Here is a 26,538-nt window from a genome sequence, read left to right as displayed (position 1 = left end):
CATTCGCGATGCCATAAATTGTCTTCTAAGTGTATTTGCATATTTTGCATAACTTCTAGCAGAGTAATATGTATCTTCATACCGTCAGGACAACGTATTTGGTCTCAGATTGCTAAAGCTCCTTACCTAAGCCCTTTCGGTGCTCCTTCATGGCCAAGTAAGTAACACGTGTGTTCTTGAGTTCGATTCTCGGCTGAGGTACTTGCTACGGATACAAACTCAAGTAGTGTTCGGATCGCTAAAACTTGACACAATATGTCCTGTCTCATGTATCTTCAGTACTCAAAGGGACGCTGAGCTCCACCGTTCATCAAGTACATATGGGACATGGTGGAACGGTTCCTGACTGTTGTAAGATCTACAGTGGCCCAATAAAGAAGTCGGACATATACATATTCACACATTCCAAGAGAGAATAAACATTCTAAGAGTACGCTTTAGAGAACAAAAAATATATTTTAATTACTCTATATTATTTACTTATGAAAAGAAGAAACACCAATAACGAAACTCAATTTCATGACTATAAAAGATACAAAATGTGAAAACATAGCGTAAATCCATGTCAAAAAGAACTCGGACACCTAATTTGTAAGAAAAGTTTAAATGTTATTAGATATTTTTAATATTTGATTGGCAATGCTTTATTTTTCATGATGGCTTTTAATATTTCGGACATGTATTTTACAAGTGTTTTGCAGAAGGAAGGATCAATTTTTGACCATTCAGTCTGAAGTGTTGATTCCAAGTCTTCCTTTGTTCTAATAGTAGATTTTTTAACTGGTTTTCCAAATGAGCCAATAAGTGCTCAATCACGTTAATTTCAGGAGACTACGAAGGTGTTTCCAGCACATTCGGGCAATTATATGGGAGCTACAAACGCACATTGAGTGCTTTGTGATTGGGATCGTTATCCTGGTAGTACTGGAAGTAATCTTTTATTCAAAATGTTTCAGCACTTTGTACCAAATTTTGCTTCGAATGTTTAAATACTTTGTTTGGTCTATAATTCCATCGATTACACAAAGTTTACATAGACCAACAGCTCCAAATCATTACCGAGTCACCTTCATATTCCACAGTAGATCGTAGATTACGCTCTCGGGGTTCTTCGTTAGGTTTTAACCAGACATAACATAGACCATCTCAGCGGAAAAATTAAATTTGCTTTCGTCCGCGAATTACACAATGCTCCAAAACGAAAAATCTTTTATTTTTATAATTTTTTGCAAAACTGAGTCTCTTTTTCTATTGCATTTGCTCACGAACTTTTTTTTTCTATTTTTACGGGCTACTCTTCCATGTAAATTACTTCTTCTTAAAACCAATCTTATTGTTTCGGGATGCACATTTTTTATTAAGGTGTTCTGATACTTCTTTGGCCAGTTTAGGAGCACTTATCTTGGAGTTTTTATTAACCTCCGTCGCTCATCTGACTTTGAAAACACACTAAGTCTTCCACTTTTTTATTTATTTTCCACTGCTTTTGTTGATTTAAAACATCTAATAATGTCATGAACTGTAGAATGTGCTCTATTTACTATTACCCCAATATCACGAACTGATTTTTCCCTCTTTATAATATTTTAAAATAAGTTCTCTTAACCCTAAAGACGTTTAATCACGTCGCCTTTCCACGTTAAATTTTAAACACATAATTTTACCCACGTACAAACAGTACGGCTCCAACTCGTTTCACTTGGACACCTAAAACTGTCAAGTAGACACAATCTTGGAAATTCCTCTATTACGCCCAAAAACAGAGAGATTGCTGCCAACCGTCCGAGTTCTTTTTTGACGTGGATTTTAGGTGTATTTTCACTTTTTGCAATTTTTTACCCATGAAATTGAGTTTTGTTATTGCTGTTTCTATTTTCCATAAGTAAATAATATAGAATAATATATTTTTTCCTCTGAAACATACTCTTAGAATGTTTATTCTGTTTTGCAATATGTAAGTAGGTATATGTCCGACTTCTTTATTGGGCCACTGTATAGTGAGACTGGTACACCGTATCCCATACAGATACTTCGGATCTGTACAACAATTGCTTCTACGGCCACACAGGATGTTTTCACGTGCTATTAATATACACTGATTCCTGCAAGCGTATTATTTTCCTCTTGGGTGTCAATCATGGATCATATCCCTGAATTTCTACTGGGTGTCATTAAATTCCTATCAATCACTGCATAAAATCATAAATATGCAGTTAAATAAAAGAAATATCAATACAATAAATTAGGAAACAGTAAAAATTTTACATCTAAAATAGTCACAAAACAAGGAAGTCACACTAAAATAAGCTCACGTGTAGGTTTTATGCTATTAAAGGTAGTTTTAATAGGTTCTGCTTCATCAGACGGTCATTTTTTCTCTTTCATTTCATTTTAGGCATACGTCCACATTTTTCAGATGTGTACTACTATTTTATTTTATTTTATTAATATAGTTGAGGCATTCTTTGCAAAGCTAGGTTACACAACACTAATTCTCTACCTAAGCGGAAATCATAATATATTATTTCCGACATATTACTTATCTATCTATTAAAATGCTACAAAAGCAATAAAAGCGCCACAGCTCCAACCTCCAACTTTTTATTTCAAACCTTTGGTTTACGGTTATTTGTGATTTCACGTTTAACATAACAAATATTTGGAAATGTGTGTACTTTAAATAAATAATTTAAATAATCTTTTTCATGAAGTTTATCTTTTTTTAAATTATTGTTCAAAGCCTTTGCATTTTAATAAATTTTCTCCAAAATCAATGCAAATTAACTGTGCTGCCATCTTTGGAGTTCTTTTAAACTATACGTTTGTGGACGTTTATATGTTTGTGGCCAATCCTTTCGACAATTAGATCTCGGAAACTACAAGCTCTAGAAAGATGACGTATTCACTGATCAATTGCAAATTTTCCGTAGACTGTCCAGTTCTAACTGAATATTAAAAAAAAAAAAAAAAACATGGCTATTATTTCTTTATTACATTTTTATGGTTACACTAGAAGTGTTGAAATTAAAAAAAAACGCATCATATCCTACGCATTATACATTTCAACACCCCATGATTGTATGCAGGGGTGCATATCCCTCGGGCGTTTGTTTCAAGGCCACATTATAAAGAAAAACTAAGTATAACCATTTCTCCGGATCTCTGCCATTCTGAAACTCCTGCAAACAGCGTTGCCAACATGTACGATAATTATCGAGTCATACGATAATTTTGATTCCTATACGATGTACGATAGAAGCTGTGCGATAATAGGAAGATATAGGATAATTTAAGAAGTCCTGGTAAGAAGTAAAGATAATTCTGGAGATTTGAGATTCGGAAAAAAATCTTTCATTACATGGAAAAGAATGCAATATACGAGATGTGGCAAAATTACTCAAAACATTACAAAGACGATCAACGTGTCGAGAAGGTAAATAATGAAGACAAATTAAAGTTAATCGGGTGATAATTTAAATATTTTTGTTGCACTGTTAGCCAGTTATAGACTGTATGAGATGGAACATGGAACATGGAACATATTCTAGAATTGATCCAAACCATTACTAGCATACTGCAGACATATCAAACCGGGGACCACTAATATGCACACGGGTAATTAATCAAGAAGAAGTTAGCTACTTAATGTATATGTTTTCACTGGTAAACACATAAAGTGTTGAAGGAAAACCAGATTCTTTTTTTTTCGATATACTAGTAAAGAATTAAGCTTCGATCTTGTTCCCTAGCTGTAAATGTTCATGTTAGTTCCTTGTTAATAATAATAATAATAATAATAATAATAATAATAATAATAATAATAATAAAGGTCCATGTTCCGTTAAGGGGTCCAAAACTACACTGGACCTCCTTACGCTAAGCTAAGCTAAGCTAACCTAACCTAACCTAACCTAACCTGACCTAACTTAACCTAACCTAACCTAATATAACGTTATATTATGTAATCAAACGAAAATCAATAGAAAGAAGTGGCGTCAAAGGCACTGGACCCCCTTAACGGAACATTGACCAATAATAATAATAATAATAATAATAATAATAATAAAACTTGATACTGAGACTGAAAACAAAAGATACGATAATTTTACGACAAAAACGATAATTTTAACTGCTACGTACGATAATATCTTCTTATCAGGTTGGCAACGCTGCCTGCAAATCAGTGCACAATTTGTCTACTGCACCATCCAGCGATACAAAGAAACGGGAAATGTTAATGACCGGCAGTGTAGTGGCAGACAGCGCACAGTGAAGACATCACAGGCAGCTAAAGCCGTAGCTACAAGGATTTAGCGAAATTCCGTCAAGAGTCAATCCGTGATGTCCAGAGAGGTATTCATTTCGACACCAAGCATGTCACGAGTGCTTAATCAGAACGTACAAACAACATACAGGTCACTTCCTGACTGATGCGTTACGCCAGCAGAGCGGTGAAAGCCATTAGTAGGTGCATAATAATCTTTCAATACTAGTTGATTTGATTGGGCAATAGGGGACATGATGGCTCAGTGGTAGCGCTTACCTCTGGTGTGTGGAATCCCTGGTTCGAAACTTGGCCAAATAAGTGTGTGGCGGACAATATCGTGTCAATGCGTTCTCCCGCTTCCTTCCACATGTTTATTCCATAATTCTTCCATCATCATTCGCTTGTCTTAATCATCCATCTCTCTTAAGGTTAAAGGGCATAATCGTGGGACGTTCAACTGAAAGATTATTTCGTTTTATTCTGGATTGGTCAATATTTGTACAATGGCAAGAAATTCCGGCATCTGACAAGGGTTTACTGATACCGGACACTTACTGATTGAATGACTCAATCCTTCTCAATTCTGAATTTAAGTTGAGCACCTTATTTCATTTTTCTTCAGGTCTTTTTATTAATTTCGCTTGGGTCAAAACCTAAAGAAGTTTTCACACCAAGTTCGAATAACTTATAGAGGTATGCACTTGAGTTTTCAGACGCTCGATTGTTTTAATAATTGTCTGAAAGTGGGACAATATATTTTTAATGCAAGAAAGAAGTAGTGATGATAGAAAAAGTACTTCTAAAGGGAGTTGAATACCGATTCAGGATGTTAAGAATATTAAAACTATTCGTATGCAGAAATATGTGAATACCGGTACCTTAGAATATGCAGTATGCACTAACCTGGGATCGAACAAAGTAGTAGGTCAGAATGGGGTTGATTACAATCAAAAGAATTCATCATGAGGTTTCGAATGAACCCACAGCAAAAAAATTCAGTTGACCAGGAAAACACAATTTAACACTGACGCAGTGTAAACAGTTTCACGCTCACTTGATGACCATTCAATTTTCGGAAAAGCTTAACATTGAAAATTATCCAGCAAATAATGTGCTATACTTGCACAGAAAATCATGCATTTGTTCCCAGTGGTTCCCGAAGGAAACGGTGACATTATGTTTGCGGCTTATTACGTAAGTTATGAAGAGTCCATGTGCCTGCTTAGCAAAACATGTTGAAAACATCGAATATAGTTTTCAACGCCTCAAAATCGGATATAACGAACAAAATAGGTCTAATCAAATTTATTCAAGAAATCTTTGCTGAAGCAGCGAAAGAATGATAATCTCTTGCTACTTGATCAGTGGGTTCCGTTCATAGACATGACTGGTATAGGCGAGGGCATTTGAAGTAGTCATTGTTAAGAATCTGCAGGCTATAACGGCCAGACTAGTACACCTGTAGGATGTCTGAATTTCGACCGTTGAATCGTTACATGAAGACTTTTCAGCACCATTTGAAGCTGACAATGAAAGATTTCCGAGTATTCCAGAGAAACTTGGGTTCAGTAAATTACCCACAACCAATTTAAGTGTTCTCCAATACATCGGCTTGTTTCATTATTCAATTACTCCAAAGCTACATATTGAAGACGTGACAAGTATATTTCGTTCGAAAACTCTGTGAAGTTTGGTTTCCGGATTGGTGTCACAAAGTAGGCTTCATGTAGTCGCTTGCTCGTATACGTTATTGCTGGTGCAAACAAATACCTGTTGTTTAAAGCACTTCGTCGTCGGAAGTTATTTCACTAACTTTGGTATAATCTTTATACTAACTTTATTAAAGATTCTCAATATCGGTTCAATAAATTCATAGTTCGTTATCATACAAATGTGAAACTGTACTTACCTTTAATAATTTGCCGAGATTAGGTATCTGATCCTGTACGAAAATCATATTCACGAAGAAATTAAATGTCGACTAAAAGCAGGGAATTCGTGTTACTATTCGGTTCAAAATCTCTTGTCGTCGCGAATTCTGTCGAGGAATTTGAAGCTTAAAATATATAAAATGATAATCATGCCTGTTGTTCTGTATGGTTGTGAAACATGGTTGCTTACTCTGAGGGAAGAACATAGACTGAAAGTATTTGAGAACAGGATCCTGAGAAGAATATTCGGACCCAAGAGGAACGAGGATGGGGAATGGCGGAAGCTTCATAACGAGGAACTACATAGTTTATACGGTTTACCCAACATTGTTAGGGTCGTCAAGTCTAGGAGGCTTAGGTGGGCAGGTCATGTAGCTAGAATGGAAGAAAGTAGAAACGCTTTCAAAGTCTTGGCTGGTACACCCATAGGAAAACGACCATTAGGAAGACCTAGGCGCAGATGGGAGGACAATATTAAGATGGATCTCGCAGAGATAGGAATACAAAGTAGAAACTGGATGCAATTAGCTAAGGATAGAAGTCAGTGGAGAGCTTTTGTGAACGCGGCACTGAACCTCCGGGTTCCATAGGCCATAGAGTTAGAGTTAGTTAGTTAGGTATCTGATCCGATGTACCAGGTTAAGATTTCACGTGCTGATTTCGAAAAAAATTGAAATCTTTCAGATTTACGTCCCACGTTAAGCCAGGTAGGCTAAGAGATGGTGATGATGAGAGATGAATGAAATGGTGAAATGAAGAAAGTGGGGAAAAAACGGGAGAACCCTGAGAAAACCCACGCACAGGTATTTGTCCACCACAAAGCTCACCTGGCGCGAGCTGAAATCGAACCCAGGACCCAATACACCAGAGGTGAGCGCTCTACCACTGAGCCACAGCGTCCCCTGCTGATTTCGAGTAATACCTAGGTACATATTGCATGTTGCTAAAAATCAAAATCAATGAAAGGCAGATTGACTGCTTTCTGAAGGTATTTCTTCTTTCTCGTAAATTTATCAGAGTAAAACGTGGTATTCTCGGTGAATTATGACTTTTATTTTGGGTTCAATCAAAAGCTCATGATGAGTAGTTCTTTTCACTGCAATCGCTAAATCAACCCTATTCTGACCTACTACTCTATCCAATCCCTGGTAAGTTTCAAAATATGCATTTGAATATACGCAAACGTATTTTCTTAAAAGATTCGGACCTTACTTATAATTAGCTGGACATTATTTTTTTAAATTATTTCCTTGATGATGTTCATAGTATTACAATAAGTCCCGAAAATTACGTAGAAGTACAGGTATTTTGTTCTGGAAACTATAATTTTCACAACAGTTCAAAGAAGGTATAACTGTACATAATAAGAGAAAACTGTTAGAGATTGGAATATTCAACAAATCAACATCTAAGATTAAACTTACGTCACATGCTGGTGGTGGTGATGAGGAGAGTCCGCCAAGCCAGGACGACAAGACCGACTCCTGACACCTGAAAAAAATAAAATTAATAAAACATCAATCAATCAAATAATGAACTTCATGATCAAATAACGAGACGTCTCGAATTCGAGTCGAGACAAAATATTCGAGTTAAAATATACGCACACATCAGCCAGAACATTATGACTACCTACCTAATTGTCAGTATGTCCACCTTTGATACGGATAACGACGGCGACGCGTCTTGGCATGGACGCAATGATCCTTGGTACATAGCTGGAGAGAGTTGGCATTACATGTGCGCACACAGGTCACGTAGTTCCCCTAAATTTCGGGGAGGGGGCGATGCGCTCTGACGTCACGTTTAATCACATCCCAGATGTGTTCGATTGGGTTCAGATCCGGCGAGTTGGGGGGCCAGCACATCACTTGAAACTTGCCCCTGTGTTCCTCGAACCAGTCCATCACACTTCTGGCCTTGTGACATGGTGCATTATCTTGTCGAAAAATGTTACTCCGTTGGGAAACATGGTCGTCATGAAGGGGTGTGCGTAATTTGCAAGCAGTGTGCAATACGCCTCGGCCGTCATGGTGCCTTGCTCGAGCTCCACTAGACACATAAATACTCACATTCCCCAGAGCATAATTAAGCCGCCGCCAGCTTGTCTCCGTTTCGAAGTACAGGTGTCAAGGAGCTGTTTTCTTGGAACAGAGATTCGCACCCTCCCTTCGTCATGATGAAAAAGGTATCGGGATTCATCAGACAATGCAACGCTCTGCCACTGCGCCAACCTGTATGTAGTTTATTGTTTTATAATTTAGTGTTTACAAAAATCTTTTTAAAAAACATCTATCTAGATACAGATATAGAAGTGAAAGGTACTAATTCTTGGCATCGAAGCAGTCCATTTATTATAATATACTATGTAAAATAGTTTCGTATCATAATGTGTGATGTACAACAAATGTTACATTATATATTATCCGTAACTCGTGATATGCTGCAACATATTAAAGCCTCAGTCCGGGAAGCGAATAATCCAGAAGTTATGTAGCCCTATTGCGTTCATGGGAACGAAAACTCAATAATTATATCTACGGTAATTACTGTAGACTGCTAATTGCTCATTCAGAGAATTTATGAAGTTCACTTTATCGCAATAGTTTTATACAAACTAGATAATCTTTATTATTATTATTATTATATTTGAAGTACAATCAAATATCACGACATTAATTATTAGTTTTAATTAACTGAATTGAGCTGATAATTAAATCTTGAACTCGAAAGATTAACTATTTTAAGTTTATACGTTCTGTACCTTTCTACAGTAATAAATGCTGAAATTGGTTTCAACACTGTTTCTGAGTAAATACTTTCTTCAAAATATTAAAAATTATAGAAAGATTTTCGAAACACTCGAGTCGAGTCGAGATGTTTACGAGCAGTCTCGACTCCACTCGTGTCTCGACTCGAAAATTCCAGTCCAGAAATACGTTTGTTTCGACTCGTCTCGAATTTTACAAAGTGTGTCTCGACTCGTGTCATCCTCAGTCGATTCACCATGTCGAAGAATAGCTGGCTTGTGTGTTAAAAGGGGGTTGGAAAGAGGAGGAGTGAGGCTATCTCTGTACAGCAACTTTCCATTCTGATATGAGCCGTACACCAGCTACTATCCGGAAAGTGCAGGCAATCATTAAAACAGACAAACAATTACATAGAGAGATGTTGAACATCCCCCAAATCAATTCACATCATGATTCATCATAATTTTGAGTTGGAGAAACATCGAAAAGGATATGTTCGGAAACTTTTGTCGAAACATTATTGCAGAACGCAGTACTCATTGTTGACAGCTCAATGAATATCATCTAGCACAATACAGGGAAAACACGTCACACTGGACAAGCCATATCTGTACCTCAATTACTGTAACAGGCTGCATGCAATTTTGTAAAAGGGGACTTGCAAAGATGGTGTTGTGAATAAAGGCAATGGATTCACGTCATTGCTGGTTTATATTACAATGTGTAACGATATTTGAATAGAAATGATTAGGCAGAGAAAAGGATTCTTTAAAAAAAGCTTTAAGAGACCTTATAATTTCAGTGCAGTTCCGCAGCGCCGTTGTGCCAGGAAAGGAAACTACGCTGCCTGTTGGTGGCTGGTTTGGATACGGGTGTCCATAGCTACTTCAAATGCCATGTGGATTACTTCTAACGCTAGCTGCATTAACATCGTGAAGTTAGATACAAGGTTAAGTGCAACTTTATATAACAGGCAATGAATAGTTGTTATTGTGCATTATTCTTTTTACAAAGGTCTCGTCGTTATAACCAAGTTTTACGAAATGGAGTAGTGTTCCGTGTTGCTCAAAAAATCTTTCGAGTGATTTGGTGATTAGTTGGCCAATTTGGCAAATACAAATGGTCGTTAGATTGATCTTCCGTGATATATAGAAAAGGATTTTCTCTCTGGTTCTCTTAAACATATTAAGTTTTCCGTGAAGAAGTTTTTGGCTGTATATATATTATATGGAAGATTATTCATTCAAATTGAAGCACCTATACTTGTGTTGTAAAAGGAATGAGTAATTTTATACTTTTGGTACGTTACCCATTTATATACATTGAATATACAGTATTATATTTGATAAGTAAATCGACTAAGACAGTAAGTTGTTCATTGATAGATATCTTCAAGTTTTGGCATATATAAAAATTTTGAATCATATGCAGCCTTTCCTTTCTCAGAAAATAAAAATCAGTAAATTCATTTTATATAGTAACCAGAAATATGATGAGTTATATCTATTTGAATCCCTTCCTAGTTTATTTAGCTTTACAAAATCTGAATTGCATTACTCTAATGACTTTCAGTCGATTAACGTTTCCAGTGTAGTGAGTTCTGTAGGACCATTTTACTTGTACCGAATTCACTTCCACACAACAATTCCTCTACTCCTATTCATTAGGACGGGGTACGTTGCAAATGGGAAGTTTGTTCCTCATTCGACGGTTTTCTTAGTTCAACAAATGGCAGAAGAAACTGGTATTCGTGCCATTCTATTCACCCACATTCCAATGAATTTCCGAATGGATCACCTATGGAAAATGCTTCTTTTTGATCTTCTCGAAAAGGCTTTGTCACAGCAGAGACGGACAGTGGAAAGTATGTGAAAAGTAACGGTTCGACTGGACACGTGTACACTGTGTGTCAGCCTTCAATAGGAAGTTCAGTGACGGGTAATGGCGAGAATTCAGGATCAGGATGAAGTACAGTATCTACCATTAACTTGGGCTCCAAACTACGAAATGCACTTGATGAATGCATAGACGATTATGTAAGATCAACCTTCACAGTACAAGTAATTCCCAACACAACCTTGTCTCCAAGAGATCACGCTGCCGGCCACAGCTGAATCATCTCTACACAAAATATAATGTATTTGCTATGTTAAAATATGAAAATTAATGTAGTTGATTGTATTCTAGGAAGAAAGGGAAAAAGAAGGAGAATAAGAGAAATTTTATATAATAACAATTTTATAAGATGCTGTCCATATAATGCCGAGAGTATTTGGTATGAGCAGGCCCGTGCTGGGACACCGGGACGTGTCCCGGTGCGCCCTCCGAAATATCACAGTATAAATAAAGGTACAAGTTTTTAGTAATAAATTATTACAGTTTTATTGGTAAAGAACCCGTAAAAGGTGCAGTGCGCCCTTTACATTAGGCGCCCTTCCGAGATCACATCAAATATGAACGATTTTATTTACTCTTCTGGTATAGCACTGTTCTGTACAATAAATACACACAGTTACTTTTGGCGAAGAACCCGTGAAAGGCACAGTGCGCCCTTTACATAAGACGCCCTACGAAACATCACATTATAGATAAGTGGTTTTAGTTATCCTGTATACCAGCTTTGTTTAATAAATTCAAATACTGACTGCTAGTACAGAACCTGTGAAGAATACAAGGCGCCCTTTACATAAGATGCCCTGCGAAATATCACTTTTTATTTTATTTTATTCTTCTGTATTTCAGTTTTGTATTATAAATTCATACAGTTGCTATTGGCAGAGAACAAGTAAACAGTATAATCACTTACAAAAATATTATAAAGTTATATAGCTATAAAACGAAACAATGTGATACATCAAGAATAGTTCGGATAGTCAAACGTACAATGCATTTATGTAATACTACACTGACATTAGTCTCTAATTTACGATTTTTACGGCATCGAAGCTTTCACAGTTTTAATATGCATCCATATATCCGAGCATATTCATTGTTCCTGTGTGTTTTAAAGCAGTGTTCGGATAATCAGTACCTGTTGTATTTCTGAAATATAGCTGTATTAATTTCCGTAAAATGTGGTCTTCCTGTCACCACGGCACGGCGCGTCTTTAGGTTGTGGATCGAGAAGGCCTCTGGGATATAGAGGTTAGCTGCGAATATACTGAGTAAGCAGTCGCGGACAGACAAGGGGTGATAATCCAGCTTGAGAATTTGGTATAAGGCAAAAAAAAAAAAAAAAGTAGATAAGTTCGCAGAATCATCGGATCAGAACTGATAACTTGGGCACGAATTCCGCAAAGTAAAATCGACATGAGATTTGGAACATGAAATATAAGAAGTCTCTATAGGGCAGGCGCGTTAAAATTTGTAAAAAAATGAGTTTAGAAATAGAGGTTGGACCTATTGGGATATCAGGAAGTTAGATGAGAAGGAAATGGAGGAGTCAAGTCGGGAAATTTTACGTTCTTTTACGGTGAACAAATTTAAAATTACCAACTAGAAACAGGGCTTTCCGTTCACAAACGAATACGTAATATCAGCAATTACATAGGTTGAATTTGTAAATGATAGATTTTCTTTTACTTTCCTTAAGGGTCGGTTGTGTAATATTATTGTTTTAAATGCACATGCCCCAACAGAAAATAACGATGGCGATTTAAAAAATACAGTTTTTATGAAAGAAAAGAACGGGTATTTGATCATCTTCTGCAATACCATATGAAAATTCTGTTAGGTGGTTTCAATGCGAAGGTAGGACGAGAGGGTATTTTAAAACCGATTATAGGGAATAAATGTTTGCATAAGGAAGGTTGTGACAACGGCGTTAGACTCGTGAACTGTGCAATATCCAGAAACCTTATCGTGAAGATTACAAAATTCCAACATCGCGACATTCATAAATATACTTGGACTTCATCAGATGGAAAAACACATATTCAAACTGATCATGTTTTAGTAGACATAAAAGAACAGTCTAGCACAACTGATGTTCGGTCGTTCAGAGGAGTTGATTGTGATAGTAAGAGAGAGACTATCGTTGAATAAAGGAAATATTCAATATCTGAAAACGGAGAGTTTTTTTTTTTTTTTTTTAACAGAGGAGAGTCAGGTGAGAGGGGAGCCACATTGAAGTGTCGAATAGATTCTCGGTTTTAGAAGATTCGGAGTGCACTAGTGTTCAAGATACTTGGTTGAAATTAGAGATAACATTAAAATTTCAGCAGAAGAAATATTGGAGCACGCAGAAATACGTAGGAACAAACCATGGTTCAACTAGAAATGTACTAAAGTAGCAGAGAAGAGAAAACAGAAGAAACTGCGTCGGCTAAAAAATCCGAACGAAATAACTACATAAAATTTCATTGCCATCTGGCAGAAAACTTCTAAAACTTTTAGAAAAAGAAACGCGACTTTTGAAAGTTAAAATTAATTAACTTGAAGATAATATTGAAAACAAAAACATTCGGGACATGTATAAATGCATCAACGAACTTAAGAAAGGCTATCAACTTCGTGCTTATATATTAAAGAAACCTAAAGGAACAGTTCTCACTGATACAGATAGCATCTTAAATAGATGGAAAGATTTCTTTGGCGATTTGCTTAACACACAGCCAAAAACTAATGCGCGTGGAGAAAGTGAAACGCATGCAGCATAACCGTATATTCCATAACCTAACCAGACAGAAATAGAAATCGCTATTTAAAAAAGTTAAACACACATCTCTGGATGTAGACGAAATTCTGGTTGACTTAATTTTAGCTGGAGGTGAAAAATTGTAGAGCAAGATACACTAACTCATTCTCATTATCTGGAACAAGGAGGAATTACCACAAGAGTGAAGAGAATAAATCATTGTTCCAGTTCAGAAGATAAGCAACAAAACAGACTTAATAATTATCGAGGCATCTCTTTTCTGTCAACATTCAATAAATCCTCTTAAACATTGTATTAGCAAGATTGACTCCATACGCAGATGAAATTATTGGAGATTATCAGAACGGATTTAGGTAAAATCGATCAACTATCGACCAGATATTTACCATTCGACTAATACTTGAAAAGAAATGAGAGAATACAACATCCTGGCATATCAATTATTGACTTTAGACTCTAGTAGGAAGGAAACATTGTACAACATGCTTACAGAATTTGCAATACCGAAAAAGGTAGATTAATTATGATATGTTTAGATGAATCCCAAAGTAAGGTTGGAGTAGAGAAATTCTTGTTCACGAGCTTTCAAGTTGAGAATGACCTGAAACAAAGAGATGCGTTGTCGTCATTATTATTTACTTTGTTCTGGAGAACACGATAAGGAAAATCAAACACAGCAATCAAGTCCTAGAGCTGAATAATTGTATTTGCCAGGTTATGGCGTATGCTGATGATGTAAATTTAATAGGTAATGATAGAATAATAGAGAGGAATGCAGAAATCTTAATTAACGCCTGCAGGGATATAGGCTTAAAAGTAAATGCAGAGAAAACTAAGTAAATTGAAGTTTGTCGAGATCGTAATCTGCATTTTATGGATGCGTTGAAATTCCAAATAATATTTTCTTTCGACAAAGTGTATACTTTCAAATATCTAGGATCATTATTAACAGACCAAAACCATAATCACTAAAAAAATTGATGTCAACTGAAAGCAGGGATTTCGTGCTATTATTCAGTTAAGAATCTTTTGCTGTCACTAATTCTGTTGAGGAATTTGTAGCTCAAAATATAAAACGATAATCATGTCTGTTGTGCTATGTGGTTGCGAAACATGGTCACTGACTGAGTGAAAATCGCAGACTGAAAGTATTTGAAAACAAGATTCTTAAACCAATATTCGAACTCCAAAAGGAACGGGAATGGGGAAAGGCGGAAACTTCATAAGGAGAACCTGCATAATTTTATACCGTTTACCAAACATTGTTAGGGTCATCAAGACTAGGAGGCTCAAATAGTCAGTTTATGTAGCCAGAATGCAAGAAATTAGAAACGCTTTCGAAGTTGTAATTGGAAATCCAAATAGGAAAATGACCGTTACGAAGACCGAGGCGCAGATGGGAGGACAATATTAAAATGGTTCTCGCAGAGATTGAAATATAAAGTAGAAACTGGGTTCAGTTTTCTAAGGACAGAAATCAATGGAGATCTTTTGTAAACGCGGCAATGAGCCTCCTGCGTCCATAGGCGTGCTATATTAAGTTGTTGATACATTTAGCTCCTTTTTGACAGAAATGTTATTACACGAACTAAAAAGTTTTTCTGTAGTAAAGAGGATTTCGATTCGAGATTAAAATGGCACCCATACGTTCTTTCAAAGTCTCTCTTTCTCTCTCTCTCTCTCTCTCTCTCTCTCTATATATATATATATATATATATATATATATATATATATATATATATATATATATATATATATATATATATATATATATATATATATATTCCCGTTTGTATGGGCACCCTTTTAGTAGACTTGTCCACCGCCCTCATTAGTATCTCAGCACGGCCCTGGGTATGAGTACGCTTTGTACCGTCCAATTATAATTTGAACCTTCTTGCAGGCATGCACATCATTCTCTCGAATTGTGCAATTTTTCTCCGTTGGTTAATATCTGTGTAACTACATATAATTTTATCACCTTGGAACAGCAAGTTGTATTTATTTGGATTGAACTAAATTCAGTCAGAGATAGCGGCGGTTCTTGAGGGAATAGTAATAATAATAATCTACCGCTACACTCTAAAGGAAGAAAGCTTCATACAGTTTCAGAAAGCTATGTACAAGAAATAGCTATTTTCCCTTAACCTGTAGCGACAGTTAAAATTTTCATGATGTAACTTTACTTAAGAGCCGCCACTGGATCAGAGACGACTTCAAACTCTGAGAGGAAGTAGACCATTGAATATTTAAAATCCACTCATTTCTTCAAACTATCTCCACAACTTATAGGATGAAGGTCTACATACCAGAAATTTGGATTTTATTTACTTAATATAGAACTGACATTAAAATACGAAGGCAAAAAGTAACAAAATTGAAAGAATAGATTTAAATACTATCTCTTCTTACAATCACATACTACATATAAAATCTAGTTTGTCACATGAATATGTTCTGATTCTAGGGGAGACTGTGATGATGTTAATGAACTAAGTGGTGGAAGCAAACGGGACAATTCTGAGAAAATCTATGCACAAGGTGTTTGTCCACCAAGAAACCCACTTGGCGACAACTTGGAACGAGTCAGGAATCTCACGCACCTGAGGTGAGCGTTCTACCAGCGAGCCACCGCCCCATTCCACCCCAAAAAATGAAATTAAAGCTGACATAAAGCGTATAAAACTTTATGATAAATAAATTTACGAATGACCCTAAGAAAAAAAAAACGTTTTAAATGTTTGTAGTGCGTTATTTGTAGTTAAAATAGAAAGAAGATATGAATTTTCGTATTAAGTGAAATGCGCTATGCAATTTTTGTCAAAATAAAATACCCAATGTCATATTAGACACACAGTTATCTACAGGAAATATTTTTCATTATTATGAACGATCGCGAAAAATCTAAGAGCGTCGTATAGCATAAAGTAAGGTTTTGGAGAAAAATTACCATGAATTACTGGAATATATGCTGTCATTTCAACGTTATTATAATTGATTATGCTTATCACAAAGTATATGGTTCATGATAAACAATTATTGATCCTTATTACTATTGATCTTTTTTTCTTCAACCATTACTGTTCTAACATCAAAACAACATTTGCAAGCGATTTCTTATAACTGTATTGGAAAATCGTAGTGCACCTAGGTAACGAAAACTAATCTAATAATAACTAAACTCCTAGTGCATGAGGGTCTACCAGCTTGTAGCACTCACGCCTTTTAGGTGATGTGTGGTCAGTACATCGGCTTCCCTCGCCGTTAATGCTGGCATTCTAGACCAGTTTGCTAATTCTTTTTTTCAAGTAGCTCCCCAATTGTCTTGACGACGCTGGGTGGATGTTACAATGCCACCGCCATCTGGTGAGTACAGTCATCTTTTTTTCCGCTCTCATCATACCATTGACTGCTTAACTTATGAGAAGTGATATTCCAGTACAGCTAGCGAGTTAGCTACAGAAAACTAATCGTATTTTCTTCCCTCCTAGTTAATATATAGTTCACCTCTCTGCGATTCCCGTACTAGGAATAACCTACACCTCCACGACAAGAACCATTCCTTTACTAACGTAGTAGAAATTAATTTTATAATTCTAGGTATCCGTTGACAAGACATGCTTGTAAAACGACTTGAATGCCCGAACCTCCCAACGACTAATATATCAGGGATATAATGGTTCAACGAACTTCGATACGTTTTTAACATCCTTTGTTCCTTCGTAGTAAAACTTTGCACTTTACATGCTTTCTACAACGTACACGCTTACCTGTTACATGTGACAGTTTCCATTCCCTTTTACTAAATATCTATATGTGTTTCAACATAACTGAAACATTCTATCAGAGGTCTACCAGGAGAGGTCTGTTTAAACTCTCATTTTTTTTTATTTAAAAAAAGGAAAAGAGACAAATTACATGCCCTGATGTTAAAATCTGCTTGTGTAGGCATACATGAAAGATAGTTCATGTTTCAATTCTAAAAAGCAAGCTTTATACTTCTTTCTTCCTCGATGGAGAGCTCCATTCCGGAAAGAAACGAGCTCCTCACACTGTTCTGTATGATGAACGGCTCTCATCTTAAGCTATGTGCTCCAAAAGTGTGAATATGTGTATGTGTGCGTCAAGCAAGAAAATTAATGAGGGGTGGGTGACATGAGAGCAAGATAAGCTGAAGCGCAAATACCCTTTTAAGAGGGAACGTGCCTTAAAATACTATATCCTTAAAATGAGTAACGGCAAAATGATTGAATTTCCATCACAAAAATGGAAGAATATATTTACGGACGACCTGAATAGTAGTAGTTAGTGCCATTATGAAAATGAATGGTTATTATACTTGAATTATATTTTTCTCTTTTTCATTCTTATCTCCAATAGAAAGCAAAGTGGTTACAGAACAAGTAATAGGAATTAATTTAATCTCTTCCTATGTATGCAGTTCAAGTTTAAATTACATGAGCCGTTTGATTCGCTATTACCAACTTTGTATTTATTATTATTTACGAATAATTATTTAATGAGAATTTTCTGAGGTTATGTGTAACATTTTTCAGGATATGACACAGCTTCCTCAAGCATCAAATATGAAAGATTAGGTTTATCGCTTTGAGTTTACTTCCAAAGATAGGAAGAATTAAGAGTTTGCCGATGCGGTTTCTAATCAACCAAGCCTATGTCTACGACAAGAACGAACAATTTTTCTAATATTACATTCATTAACTGGCTAATTAATTCTATTCCTAATTGTGTAATCAGGGTAGTCAATATTAATAAAACTGCTGTTTGAAGCAATGAACACATGAAGAAACAAGTAAGGTTTGTTTCACATTGAGAAACTGCAACGAACTTCCAAAAATGAGAATCCGATATTGAAATCGGAAGTATGGTACATCTACCAGTTCTGGTTTAAATAGCGGGATAAGGACGGAGGTGTAAGCTCGTCTTGGGACCTCAATCCATAGATCAACAAATAATGCAAAATAAAAAATTCTCGCTTTACGAAATGTAAATATAATTGCATTACGTAACAAAAAATAAATTTCCTGGATTTCCAATTCGTGCCAATCCATGAGCTTCCGTTCGTTTCGAAGTGTAAACAGAATGGAAGATAACAAGTAGGTAAGCGATTTGTTTCCTCTTGTGGCCTGTTGGCTGTAATAATAACAGTTAGATAATTAGATCAAACATGTATTCCTAACAATGTTATACGGGCCTATTTGCAGAATTTGTTGTCCTACTGGCAGAAAAGTGTTACATTCTTGGATTAAATCGTCGCAGAAGACGAATCATGATAGTACTATCACTGATTCAAAAATCAAGTGCATCATACTGTAATGGTAACCTCCTGTATCACAACCATCCACAAAACCACGCTCTGCCCCAATGTTCGAACAGTTATCTTGATCCTTTTCTTTGATTGTCATGGACCTATCCTCATCGACTGGTTGGCGAAAGGTGCCCCAGTAAACGTTGTCCGCTTCTGCGAAACATTCGAACGTTTAATGCGGAATATTAAGGAAACTGACCTGAAATAATATCTCGAGAAATCGTTCTTCTGCATAAGAAGGCAAATGCATGCATAGCACCTGACACCGTGAAAAACTTTGAACAATTCGGCTGGAATCTGCTATCTTAAGCTTTGTTCAGATCCAATATATCACCCAGTGATATTTACGTGTTCAGTCCAACAAGGACAAGCTATTGGCGTCGAGGCCTCAAAGTGCAAAACGTATTTCTTTTTTCATATTTTCAAACCCTGCCCTACAGAAAACAACAATCGATCAGTGTATCTGTGAGATCCCCAACAAGCATGTGGAGAATATGTGCAATAAAAAGCACTTCTGGAATCATAATGAGAAAAGTCCAGTTATTTATCGACTCTTATACAAGAAGAAATAAATTTATCTACATAATAATATAACAAAACTTTCGGATCGAGAATACAGAATATACACTAGACTCTCGCTAATCCAGCCATTCCTGGCACATATTGGTGCCGGATTATTGAGTGTCTGACATTTATTTGATTGATTTGTTTTTTTTTTTTATTTATTTATTTTGAAAACATAGGGGATATAGTGTGCTGTACTTTATTAAATTGAAGGATATAATTTTAAAACATAGAGGATATACTTTATTAAATCCAAATATACATTAATTTTCGAAGAAAACTTAGTCATTGAGTAGTATCACTCACTATGAAACATGTCCCTAATTTTTAACTGTCGCAATGATGATACGCGACGGTGGCATGCTTTATCACGCAACCGAACTGTGAAGAATGCTACAATTTCGAATACGTACAGTATATAAAGCATTGTTGCGCATGCGCACGATAATTCATTGTGCACGTGTTTTTGGTTGGATGTGCGCCGGATTACTGAGAAGCCGGACTACTGAGGGCCGGATTAGCGAGAGTCTAGTGTTCTTATTCTAGATATCTCCAACATCGCAGTTTAAAATAGCTAACCCAGACACCCAATATTTATATCCCGGATATCGCTAAACATCCTGCGAAAAACAAGCAAATTAACATTGCGTATAGTAGGTAGACGTATAAATTTGCATTACCGGAGAGCTAAAACAATAACAATAATTATTATTTATTGATAAACAGCCTATGGTAAATATACGAAGGATTAGTTTGAATACATACAAATATTTGGAATACCCAGTTCCAACAGAAAGAACAAATTATGTTGAAAAGTTACCAAACGATGGGAGTGTGAATGCAGATGGAATGAGTGAGTAAAACAATTTAAACAAATTAAATAAAAACTTTCGCAAGCTCACAATGTCTGACAAAATATACTATTCTTACCCGTTATTTATTGTGCTCACCATTTGCCGTAGGAAGAAATGTTAACTGCAATCTATGTACCAAAGACTGACAGTATCCAATCTTCTTGTCACTCAGTAGAACAAATGACATTCTCTCGACACCTGACTTTTAGACCTCAATGTTTTTAAAGATATCGATGTTTTGTCTGTTTTTCTTCTAACAGGCAAGAGTGAAACAATGAAATACGAATGAAATTACATGAAACCTTTTTTTATAATAATAAAAAAAAACTAAGTATACGAATCTCAAATTCGAAACTTCTGTTACTGAAAATTTGCTCTCCTATTTCTTCAAACATCACTCACTTTCGTTTTGCTATATGCAGTACTTAAGCAATGGAAACACAATGTCTGTTTAATAATCATTCGAAACTATTCAGCTATAATGCATCATACCGGCGTTTATCACTCAAAACGTATTATCTTCCCTCTTCCTTACTCATTCATTAAAAAAAATAGAATAAAATCTTTTGTTAATAAATCTAACCATTTAAATTAATTATACTAACAAAAATACTAATTGTTTTTTTAAAAATAGATGTTAAGAAAAAAATCATTAGTCCCATGACGTACCGACAGGCAGAATAGTTAATAATAACATAAGTAGTTTCGTTTTACAGTGTGAAACTATGATAGACTTCAAAACTATGCGAATTCAAACCTGAAGTAGAACATATGTTTCATTAGATTAATAAGATCAAGGACAGAAACTGTTTCTCGGACGCTGAATCCATTACTCGCTTTCCGTTATTGATTTCTTCTATGGCGATGGCGATCGGAAATAGTTAACTTGAACCACTTTCGGATTGAACAGGAGTTAAGAATGGAGATAGAAACTACTCTTGGGAAGCAGAATTGATTGCAAAAAACGGCATCTTGATATCTCTTACCGTTTTTGCTTTATGGAAATCAGCATTCAGGGCCGGATTTAGCATTTTGGCGCCCCCAGGCCCAATAATTTTTTCCGCCCCCTAGTCTGGTTGAAGTTACTTTCCTTAAAAAAAAAAAAAAAAAAAAACTTTATTAAAAAATTACAGCCAGTTCTCCCGTGTTTGAGATCAATGTTGTAACGAAGTTAATGCATAATGTTGAAAAATAGTTTAACTTTACCAACAATTATTTGTTCCAATGAACTTCAAAATCAGAATGCTTTATTAGCCTGATTTTTAAAATCAATTCAAAAAATATGTTAAATATGGCTATTTATTTTTATTTCTAGATATCTTTTAATTTTTTCTCTCAGCCGTGCGCCCCCTGGGAGCTTGCGCCCATAGGCCCGGGCCTACCGGGCCTATTGGGAAATCCGGCCCTGTCAGCATTAAAACCGTAAGTAGTAAACTTCAACACTTTTGGTTTGGTAGATTGTTGCGAGTTGAATATATTCTCTTTACACCCTGAATCGATTGCAGCAAACAGCTTCCGCTATCTATTACTATTTTTGTTGTCTGGCGATAAATATTGAAACAGGAAATAGTTAATTTGAACCACATCCGATTTGAATAAACGACTAACGAAGAAGGGGGAATCTATTCTTGGGAAGCTGGACCAATTGCGAAAAATTGGATCTTGATATCTCTTACCGTCTTAGCTCTGTGGAAGTCAGTAGGCCTACTGAAACCGGAATAGTAAAGTTGAACCACTTCCGATTTTGGTAGTGTTGCGAACAGTAATTGTATATAGCCTTGAGACGGTGGATCGTTGCAGAAAACAGCTTCCCGATATATCTTCTTGTTTTTGCTCTGATACCTGTCGACAGACGGACAAAGCCGTTCTATAAAACCTCCGATACTTATGCAATCCATAGTTTGGAAGTCTGATAATATATATAAGGTCGTTTAAGGTTTACGTTAACGAATTTGTTACTCTTGCTTGCCAGCTTACGAAATACTACGATGCCATCAGTGGTTTTTCTCGATGTGCAAATTCTGTTAGCTATCAACCTGCATCTCAATTTCCATTAAAGAAGACTGTGTTACAGGTGAAGTACAGTGCAATAAGTCTATTCCACTTCTATTGACAAACTTTTCAAAGGCTGTCGAGTGTGTGCGGCTGCTGACGATCCAACTCTCTTTCCAACAACGGGAACCACAAAACCATTTACATGGAAGATGAAATAAGAGATTTGATAGGAATGTCTGTAAAAAGGATTGTATGAACTTCCCTTTTACGTGCTATCGGATCCGTATATGTCACCGTTACTTTCGCCGTGTGATCGTACCCCTTGTTCTGGTGAATGTCAACGCAAGATATGTCATTGCTGTATATGGATGGAATATCATGGCGGTATAGTAGCTCCAAAATGATATTCTGGAATAACCTACATTGATTATACCCTTTTTGTCCACTTCTCGTAATGTAAGTTCATTAAAGAATAACCACCAACCATAATGCTCCGTGGAAAGCATTACGTACACTTACGTATCCTGTCAGACCACCTCTGGAAACACGGGACAAAAGATGGCCCGATTGTTATCACGTTCCTACAGATACTCATGCCTCGTCCAGCAGGGTTTGCCCAAGTGGGCCCAGCCGGAAAAAACCCACCGGGTTTTTTCGGGTTGGACCCACCTGAAAAAACCCACCTTAAAACCCACCTGGGTTTTTGAGCTTTTTGTTAATATATTATTGCTACAACTAAGTTGATCACATTGAAAGTGATTTTTATCAAATTTTGGACTCTCCTCCGGCGAATTAAATGCTTTCACGTTAAGATATACAACAACATTCTACATAAGACCTTTATAAAGTTCTGAATGCACTGAATAAATGAAAAAACCTTACCTTAGCTTGAGATAATTATATAACAAATTAATGTATTGATTATGCTTATAGCCTATTTGAAAACAATGCAGTTTTATATTTTAGAAAATACTTTCCGTAAATAGTGTGCTCGCCGACTCGGCCATACCGAGGGACGTTATCCCTCATAGGGGAGACCGGGGCACATTGTCACAATTTTCACGTTTTATTTTCTTGTAATGCTCGTGTAAGGCCGAAAATTATAATTTTTAGTATACACATACTTTGTTATCTTGTGCACAGCATATATTTCTCTGTCCAATGTAACTCGCTCTGAACTGGACTTATGTACTATGTTTTATGACCAATACAGTTGTGACAATGTACCCCATATGCGGGGTAAGTTGTCACAATATATGGGGCAAATTGTCACATGTTATTCTTGTGGCACTTTCCAGAAATTGGTAGATATTATTAATGCAACTATTACTAATGCAAAAAGACTGTAAATGTTACAAGCATTAAATACTTAGCGTCTGAAAGAGAATCAAAACATAATTAAATGAAAGGGGAAACTATATTAGTTAAATAGGAAAGAAAGTAGGATGACCTGTAGCTTATATTTTCTCAACCTAAAAGATTTATTGTTACATCAAGCTTTGTAGGAAAACCAAAACTGCCATGAAAACAGAACTAACTCATAGCTAAGGAATCAAAACTACAAACTAAAAGGTCATAACAAAATGACGAAATTATCAAGTCATAGCCTACATCTCCAATAGGCCAACACAAAATTAGCCAATTGCATTTAAGTTGTTTCTGATTGTAGTTTATGAACTGCAAAGAATTTATCTGATAGGACTACTGTATAGCTAGAAGAGGAGTAAATATTATTACGAAGTTTAGTTGCGTTCTATCAGTACGCACCGCAAACTAGTTTGAAAATGTTTATCCTTTTGCTTCTATAAAGCACCATACCTGGAGGTCATCGTCAGTCACAGTTAATATACACGTAAAACAAGTTCTGCTTCCCTCAGTTTTCGTAGGCCGATTCCGTACATCGAATGCACTGAATCCACTTCTCGCTACATGTATTCGCACTGTATGGATCGCCATAAACTAAACAAATGTATCGTCGTCCTCTGAGGAAGAATCGTCATCTTCTTTGGACCTTCGTTGACATTGTTTGTAGGTGCAAAACTATTTGCTTGGGGAATTCTTATAGCAAGATCACCATGTTTTTTTTCAGAAATACCGGATACCAGTCTGGGCCAGCAATGGCCTTTTCATTCCACGACTCTAGGCATTTCAATCTTAGCGCTTTTGCATAGTTGTAAGCCAAATCGCGAACCTCTTTTGTAGTGAGTCCAAATTATATGTGCGAAGCTTGTTTTGGTATGATACTAGTAATTCTTCCTGGTATTACGAAGAGTAACCTAATATAAATGAGCATTGGCCGAACTGTAGTTCGCCATCTGTAACACATGCACAAAATCTTGCCAATGTTCTGTAGTGGACATGAAATTCTTTAGCAGCTTTAGGCCTACGTATTGATATGGGGTTATTATTTCTTTTCATAGCTCTTGCTGCAACCGGTAGATCTTCCATTGGTGGTGCTTTCCTCTCTGTCTTTCTTTTGTATATTCTCACTGTCTGAGAAACAGAGATAACCCTATCGTCTGTATTATACAGAACACACAGTGGAGCACATTGTCACAGTGACAACATGCCCCACGCGTCGCCATTACTCTTTTTACAAAATATCTATACCAAACGACAAGATTAGGTGCATTCAAAGTAACACATTATGAAGCTCTATTTGTAACCTACATAACACACAAAAATATTTGTTTCTACCGCTTTCCCGAACACACAAAATAGCAATTTCAGGACTCGGAAAATTTACATTCCGGCACTGAAAACAAAGTTCAACTGACGCAGCACCGTTGTTGCCGCGTATCTCCAATCGAGTACAGTTAGTAGTGACATCTAGTAAGTAAAAAAGAAAGCAGCACCGGCGCGCTAATGTTTTCGCTTTTTTCAGAATTGCTACTTTGACAACATGCCCCTTGTGACAATGTGCCCCGGCCTCCCCTACGTTTGACGAGTTTAAAGCCATATGTGCCGGTACTACCAGTAAATATGTAGTGCATTAGTAAAACTATTAGTATTATTTCTTACCTTTGATGGTAGCACAAGTATTCTTCAGTAAAATTTAGTTGTCCAACAATAACAGTTTAGTTCAGTTATTTGTTGGTACTCTTCAAATAAGCGTTCTTTAGAATCAACACCAACAATAGCGTAAACATTCTTGTCAAATTTAAGAAGCTTAATGCTCAGAGTTCCGAAAACTACGTAACACCTACTACTTCAAGTGCTGAATTCAAACTTCCGTACTAGTGGAAGTTTCGATATACAGTAAAGAAAGCTGCATTTTCGAGGGAAAATAAGTCGCGAAAGAAATGCTCGGGAAATTCCCGCAATTGAACGCAGAAAGCATCGGAACTGAATACTTCAACAATAAAACTATTTTATTTTACGCTGGAAGATAAAATATGAATTACATCTTTGTTAATTGTTTTAAATTAATTTTCTGGAAAGAAACGTCATGCAACAATTGCTCGGGAATTTCACCTAATTGAACGCAAAAAATATCGAAAGTGACCTTCAAATAAAACCATTTATTTTACGCTGTTAAATTAATATATTTGGTGTTCATATTTGGCAAACGTCAGTAAGGCTTCTGGAATGATTCGATCGTCTGCCTGTACCACACATACTACAAGGTAGCACCTTCGATGTTTTAAGTTTAAATTTTCAGGGTACAAGCACGAGACACACTAAATTTCCTGTACAGATTTTGGCGGCATACCAACGTACAATTTCACAATGGTGGCTTTAAAAAATATAGCTGGTATCCACGCTACAAAGTGCAATTTTCGGTCTTTTAAGTTGAAATTTTTAGAATATAAGCACGAGACACTCTAAATTAGCTGTATATGTTTTGGCGGCGATCCAACGTAAAATTTCAAAATGGCGGCCATTTTTTCAAAACAGCAGTGAATAGAAAATTGTTGCAAGTTGTGACAATGATAATCTTGAAATATAAATCACATTTTAACACTTTTACCCCAAAGACATTGAAATATTTCGAAAAAACCCAATTAAACCCGAAAAAACCCGATTAAACCCGAAAATACCCGAAAAAACCCACATGGGCCCAGGTGGGTTGGGCTTTTTCAAAAAAACCCGGGTTTTTTCAAACCCTGTCGTCCAGACACTATAAGCTTTCACCTGTCCCCGTCAAGGTACGGTTCATGTAACTTTCTACTCTTCGACATGTGATGGAAC

At 36.2% G+C, this 26,538-nt stretch overlaps 1 long non-coding RNA gene across 8 annotated transcripts in view; it reads right to left on the bottom strand.

The window, feature by feature from the left end:
- LOC145676569 (uncharacterized) overlaps window positions 1–26,538 on the bottom strand; it is a 245,540-nt gene that overhangs the window by 124,732 nt on the left and 94,270 nt on the right. For all 8 annotated transcript variants that reach the window (XR_014129404.1, XR_014129401.1, XR_014129400.1 and 5 more), the window contains exon 2: window positions 7,623–7,689. This is a non-coding gene — a long non-coding RNA (uncharacterized LOC145676569). The remainder of the gene's footprint in view (window positions 1–7,622; window positions 7,690–26,538) is intronic.

The sequence above is a fragment of the Thermobia domestica genome, chromosome 2 (genome assembly GCF_964235325.1).
Source record: "Thermobia domestica chromosome 2, izTheDome1.hap1.1, whole genome shotgun sequence".
Taxonomy (NCBI): domain Eukaryota; kingdom Metazoa; phylum Arthropoda; class Insecta; order Zygentoma; family Lepismatidae; genus Thermobia; species Thermobia domestica.
This window is presented reverse-complemented; position numbering and strand designations above follow the sequence as displayed.